A 7483-nucleotide genomic window follows, 5' to 3' on the forward strand; every position below is an offset into this window, starting at 1 on the left:
AAGCTCGGCGGGGGGAACCTTCTAGAGTACGGAGTCAACGGTGACATTCCTATCACCCGCCTTCTCAGGCTGCTTCTCTAATTGCCGCACAGTAAGAACGGCGGCTGCCGACGGCAGATCTACAAAAAATTCACACAGCGCATCCATGTCAACATTCATTGACACATCAGAGAGTCTGTCGTCGGGAATGCATAATGAACCAGCTAAGTCTGAACCACAGGTTAGGTCCGTACCAGTCTGGACCCTCTTAGAGGGAGGACCGGGTGAATCATTCTTTTCCCCGACAACGGTAGAAGCTGGCAGTGGCTCTTTTCTCTTCTTCGGAGGAGGATGGCCCTTCGCAACGGTCACCACCTCCTCGGAGACATCGATGACCTCTACATGCTCCTTCTGGGCCGTTGGGGTTGAAGAGGGAGTTGGGATTGACGCCGTCGCCAACCTGGACGCTGCCTTTGGTTTTCTCTTCGGCACGCCTCCGAGAACCCGTGCTTGAGCCGCCGCCGGATCCAGTGCCTTCAGCTGCTTATCCATAAGTTCGTTGGGAGCCAGTCTACGATCACGCGCGTCAGCCTGAGGGTGCCGCTCAATGACGTTCCCGTCCTTATCAAGCCCTAACCTCTTCAAGGTCCTCTCTGACAGATCCTGGCCAAACCGGTCTGCAAGAAACCAGACAAGAGTTAAATAAAAGAAGTAAAACAAAGCTCTAAAAACAGGAGCGTAACAGGCAAAGATGGGCCTCACACCGACCCTACTCACCCTGGTTGAGGGCCGGTATGAGGCCGACGCGGCAAAGCAGCTCATCCTGAAGAATAATCTGAGTCGGGGGCACCCATCCCTTCTCAGCATCAAACAGCTGCATCGCCCGCTCCTCGTCCGCACCAAGGGGAACCCTACTGGCATCCATCTTGAGCTTACTCTGGGAGACCAATTTTTCACGCTCCCTCTTACTCTCACACCGTAAGTTGACTTGGTGCTGGAAGGACCGGGGCAACGGATAGTCATCCGGCACTTCGACATACACCCACCGCCCCTTCCAGTCCTTGCAGGAAGAAAGCTTATCAACAGAGAGGACGCCCGGCTCCATCTGCACGCTGTACCACCCCACCTTACCGGGGGTCGATGCCCGAAGATGATGAAGCCGGCGGAATAAGTTAACTGTAGGTACCTCCCCCTTGAAAAGACAGAGCCACACGAAGCCAACTATCGTCCTAATGGCCAACGTATGCAGTTGAGCCACGGCGACGTTCATAGCTTTGATGATGGCCGTGACGTATTTATTCAAAGGAAACCGGAGCCCATACTCCAGATGCCTGATATATACGCCAATATGACCCGGAGGAGGGCAACAGACCGCCTGACCCTCCCAGGGATAACAATTTTGTACCCCTCACCGAAGTAGAAATGACCCTCGAAAAGAGTTCCACCGAACAATCGCGAATTTATTGGTCCGAGCACGGTCGGACCGATCATGCACGCCTCGCCGTGATCCAGGATATGCGGCCTCTCTTCACAAGAAGGAATCCTTTCCTCACAGTCATCATCAACATCATCATCCTCCCAACCCTCCAAAGCTTTTGGATCGACTTCAGGAGACGGAGACCTAGGGCCCCCAAACCTTACCGGGATGGCGTTTAGTATCTCCTCCTCATCAAGACGCGACGGGAACCCCGCACAAAGCTTACTAGGTCCGGCACCAGCAGAAGACATGTTTACAACAAAACTTACGAGTTAAAAAGAGAAAATTTATTTGTTTACCTTGAAGAAAAATGCCGCGCCGGAGTAATGATTCTGAAAGCTAGAGAGAAGTTTCATCAAAGAGGGATAGAAAGAAGAAAATTTTTGAGAAAATGAAATTGGTGCCCAATTTCAGGGATTAACTGCCCTATTTATAGGGGAAGGCCCATAAAGAAGGACCAATCGGGGCACGACCCGTGAAACGCCACCAATCAAAGAAAGCAGACACGTGTCAGACATGCAACCACGGAATGTCAATTGTTGCAACAGTTGAACGTCAATCAATGCAACAGTGACCAAGCATCTTCAACACGCCCCTTCATATCTCTCTGCCTGTTCATCTTCCTCAACAAATTCCTAAGTATCCGTTTCTCCGCCGGCCACATGATCAACCAAGCCGAAAAGCACCGCCAGGGGGCAATCGAAACAACCGGCACTCTCCACCCTGGTCTCGGCCCGGCGTCATTGCCTTTTTCCACATCGGATGTCCATTACACATCCATGTGGAGGGGGGATATGGTACGGCCTAAGCGAGCCATGCCGGGAAGAAGAAGCGGGCGAGAAATTTTCACTTGCGCAGAATATACGCTCAACATACATCGGAGCCCATACCACGGCATAGACTACGGCTGGGGCAAATTGATGGGGCATATTCTGCACCCGTGACGACTCCAAACATATTGAGCAAGGTCAAAGATATCCACAGCAAGTCAACGGCTTAGACAGCCTAACCGACGCAGCCTGTCGGCCTGTCTCTTGGGTCCCGGCTGGGGCAACTGGCCAGCCGAGGCACACATCTACGAACTCATATCCAAGACCCCTCGGCGGCGAGTCAACAAGGCCCGCCGGCCTGCCATGGGTCCCTCGGCCGCGGGGTAGATCAGTCTTTCCACCTGCTAGCCACTTGGCCACTTGGCCACTACGTGACAAAAGGTGAAAGTCTATAAATACTCCTCAACTCTCATTGAGGAGGAGATCCACAATTTAACCTAAGAATCACTATTCATCTGGTAATATCTTCCTTATCTCTCTACACAATACATACTTCGCCAAGTAACAACAACTTCTCTCTAAGTTTACTGACTTGAGCGTCGGAGTGAGTTCGCTCGGTCCAAAGCCGAGCCCTCAGTTTGTTCATCGTTTCAGGAGACCGCAAGGGGGATTCAACCAAAGACGTCATTCTACAAGCACGGGTGGTAACAAATAACTGCTCTGGAATTACACCCGGAACAATAATAATATAAAAGTAGAGTGTGGGGGTGGATAGGATATCTGTTGTCGACATACGATTGGTCCGTGTTAAGATAAGATTCTCAAATAAAATGTGACGGTCTAATGTTAGACGGGATTTAAGACGGGAATTATTACTATTACAGTCATTATTATTATCCGGCCAAAAATACGTATACATATATTATTATATAAATCGTGCCTTAAAAATATAATTTAATCGTACGTATTTTTATAAAAATGAGCTTTTATATAATACGTTTATAAAAATCATTTTTGACATAAAATTAATTAAATAAAACAATTCAAAAATATATAACATAATAATTAAACGGTTTAATAAATTTTAACTGTCAGAAAGGGAAATTCGCGGGTGTTACACTATTCTCGATTAATAATTTTAATACCTTTCTTCAGATTACAAAATTATCAACCCACTCGTAAAACTAACTCTAGTTGTAACTCAATTGAGTACTGTTAAATACTCGGTTTTGTCTATCTTACGTTAATAAGAAATGGCTTGATTGTTCTTCTAGTGTTCACAATATGAAGGAGTAAGAAACAATATTTAAGCGCTATTATCTTATGACGATACTTATAAATAATGCAATATAAGATAGCACACGACTTTTCAAGAACAATTTGGACTTGTAAAAAGAGTAATAAACTTAAATACGTTTGCAAAGGATGTTTTGTTTGAATATTGGAAAATGGTGTAAATGAATTATTATGTATAGTATATATAGTAGAGAGGAGATCTAGGTTTTCATCTAAGAAACCCTAGATGCCGTGTGAATTGTTGTACAAGGAAGAAATTAGGTTATATTTTATTTAATCATTTACAACTCATAAAATCTTGGAAGATAAGAAAGAATAAAATAAAAATAATATAAGGAGATAACAAATCTCTAATCAAATATTATTTTGATTTACCATGATTCTTATCCAAGAAAGAAAAAAAATTTAATCCATTTATTTATTCTAATAATATCTTAGTAAAAGATATGGAATAAATATAAGGAGATAAAATATTTTTAACAAATATTTTGTCTAAGATCTTTACCTAAGCCCTAGATATGGTGAAGATCTCGTGTAGATTAAGGAAGGAATAAGATTTATCTTTTTGCTATTCTAATCCAACAATATCTTAGATAAAAGATATAAAATAAATATAAAGAGATAAAATATCCCTAACAAATATTTATTTAAGATCTTTACCATAAAACCCTAGATTCCATATAGATCACGTGTGAAGTATATAGTAAGTAAGAGATCCAATCTTATTATTTAACCTGGCAATATCTTAGTATAAGATATGGAATAAATCTATATAACCATAAAGATATAAAATATCTCTAATAATCTTACTTAGATTTACCATAATCTTTACTTGCACAAGGAGTATCACACGATTAGGAGACGACTCATACGCCTAAAACATCCAACGTGAAATCCTAGTAAGATATTAGTTTAAATAAATTAGGGTCTAGATATGAGTAAGTAGAAAATCCTAGTCAGCCACCAAGCAACAATCCATAAGTTGTCACATAAGTCGACCAAAATAAAAGGTAATTATCTATTCATAACCCAATTTTAGTACAAACTTCAATGTACTATAAAATAGGTTTTTCATTTAAAGAATATAAAGATAAGATTTGAAAAAATATTTTCAAAACAATTTAAAAGTCAAGTTGTGCGTTTGAATACTGCAGCTCAATGTTATAGCTAAAACACCTATAACATTGAGTCTGGTAGGTAATTTTATAACCATAACAGCTATAACTTTACTTACCAAAATCATTTCTTTAAATACCATCATAAGACGATGACCTACGCTATCTAATCTTCTTGGAGATCTTCAATGTAGGATTCATCTCTTCAATTTGATTATGAGCTTCACTTGATTAATGCTTGAGAATATAATCTTCAAACTTGATCGTTGACTTTGCTACTTGATCATGAAATCTTTTTTAATATGAACTTGATCAACGAGTAGCTTTACTTGGGAAGTTGAGCTTGTTTATTTGAATTCACTTGGATCTTGTTCTTTGTAATTTGTCATGAGCTCAAATGAATCTTGAAGTTATAGCTAAAATAACTATAACTTTACTTCGCAAATCGTCTTGCCAAAGTGTAAACATGTTTAACCTAACACAACTAAACAAACGATTACGAGAAACAAGTATATATATAATTAAGCACACTTGTCATTATCAAAACATAAGCATATGACCATATGGTCCAATAGTAGGCTCGTATCCTAACCCCAGTGGTATCTTCTATGAATAGTCTTCTTTGAACGGTGGGAAGGTATTGTTCCGGATAGGGTTTAGTGGCATTCCTGAGAAGTATCCCTAGGATTTGAGTATGTGGTTTACCACTAGGTTAGAATAGGGGTTGAAGTATAGAGGCGCCAATTCACTTTCCACAAGGTTGATGATTTGAAATCCACCTAACTCGTGCACTAGATCCGATATGACCTGATTGTTGGACATTTTTTCGATGACTCCTTTAATAGGTGATGAAGTGATCGTCACTATTTGACCATCAAGAAGTATTTTGCTCTTTTGATGAAGCGTGAATCCATGGCCTTCCTAGAAGTATGTTAAAAGATGACTTGAAGTCTACTATTTGGAAGTTGACCTTTCTTTCGATTGGTTCAGTGGCTATAGTAAAGAGTGATGAGACCTATCACTTTGCGTCGCGTCCCATCGTATGCACGAACACCTTGATTATTTGGAGTCCATTCTAACTCTTTTATGCCTAGCTTGTAAGCTGTTTTCAGTGGTATGACGTTGACTACGGAACCATTATCCACTAGTGTCATGGGTACATTCTTTTTTAGGCATGTGACCATAGTGTACAAGGCTAGATTATGAGTGACACCAAAAGGTGGAAAATCTTCATCTGAGAAAGTAACTGGGTTACTTAGTTTGATTGAGTACTGGAGGACTAGGTTGACCATATCGGCTGGAGTAGACTCGTGTGCTACGTTGAGGTTATTCAATGCTTGTAGCAAAGCTTGGCGATGTGGAAATGAACTAGCAACTAGTTGCCAAACGGAAAGATCAGCCTTTGTCTTCTGTAGTTGCTTCATTAAGTGGTCAGTGACTGAATCTTCATTATTTTCTATTGGAGATACGACATTTCCATTTGTAGCTAAATTATTTGTTTGCACTGGAGTGACATTTTGGTATGGACGACCAGATCGAGTTAGGTGATCTATATCAAGATCCTCCAATGTTTTGACCAAAGGATGTTCCTTGAGGTAAACATCTTTGTCATCATCGGCCCAAATGCCATTGAGAGTCTTGAGTTTTTTGAGGCCTAGGATTTTGTATTTCTAGATGGATGATCTGTTGAACCAAATCGTCAACTGCCGCGATGACTTCTTGCATTGTAGATTCGTAGGATAGGTTGATGGCCATTTGCGTGGCTCTTGGTGTTGATATTTTTGACTTTCGCAAAGATGACACGACATCTTCTAGTTCAACAACCTGTCTACTCACACTTCTTTCCCATGCGACAAAATCGGCGATAGTTGGTGCGATAGTAGAGTAGGCTTCTCCATGGTCGACCATATTGACATCATCTTCGACTGGAGAGATAAGGTGTGAATGATCCAAGGTATATTCCTCATCTGAGATCATTAGATTTTTAAGAGGATTCTTTGTACTCGGCCGAGTAAGCCCTACTCGACCGAGTAACCGAAGGTCAAAAACCTCTCGTATTATACGAGATTTTTTAATCCCTACAAAAAAGTCCAAGACCACACTGCCATCCCGTTTTTGGACCCACATTATCCGCATTACCAGTTTATGCACGAGCGGTTTTGCTTGGAAACTTGGGAATGGGAAGCTCCAAAATTTGTCATCGGATAACTGGGTAAATGGTGAACCCCCAAAAATCCGACCTAGCTACGTTACCCAGCCTATCTACCTGAATGATATTTTGTTTGACGATGGTAAATGGAATTTGATTGCTATCTACAAGTTTTTTGATGCATCCACAACCAAACTGATATTGCAAATGGAACACCCACATTTGCCCTTGGATGACTTCACATACTGGAAGTACACTGAGGATGGAAAATATTCACTTCGGCCGGGCTACGACTTTCTTCATCGAAAAGTTCATCATTCTATTGACCCCTCTCACCATGACTTTCTGTGGCGCATCTTATGGAAGTAGAATTTCTCACCCACTCTCTCTGTTTTTTCCAGGAAAATTGGACACGACATCCTTTCGACACAGACGAACTTGTCAAGACGTGGTATTCAAACTCATTGTCCTTGTGTATTATGTTCGGACGCCAACGAATATCTAGATCACTTGTTCCAATCTGTTTGTATTGTCATCCAACATATTTGGACAGCAAGCCACTAGGGATTAATGTTGAGGCTAACCTCTCTGTTCCTTTCGGAAAATGGGTTGCGGATATGATCAAGTTACTGATAAAGCCGAAATGTCAACCTAATTTTCAAGTCCTCTATTTCTTATGTCTTTTCAAGGCAATTTA

Source organism: Silene latifolia, chromosome 11, assembly GCF_048544455.1.
Source record: "Silene latifolia isolate original U9 population chromosome 11, ASM4854445v1, whole genome shotgun sequence".
Taxonomy (NCBI): Eukaryota; Viridiplantae; Streptophyta; class Magnoliopsida; order Caryophyllales; family Caryophyllaceae; genus Silene; species Silene latifolia.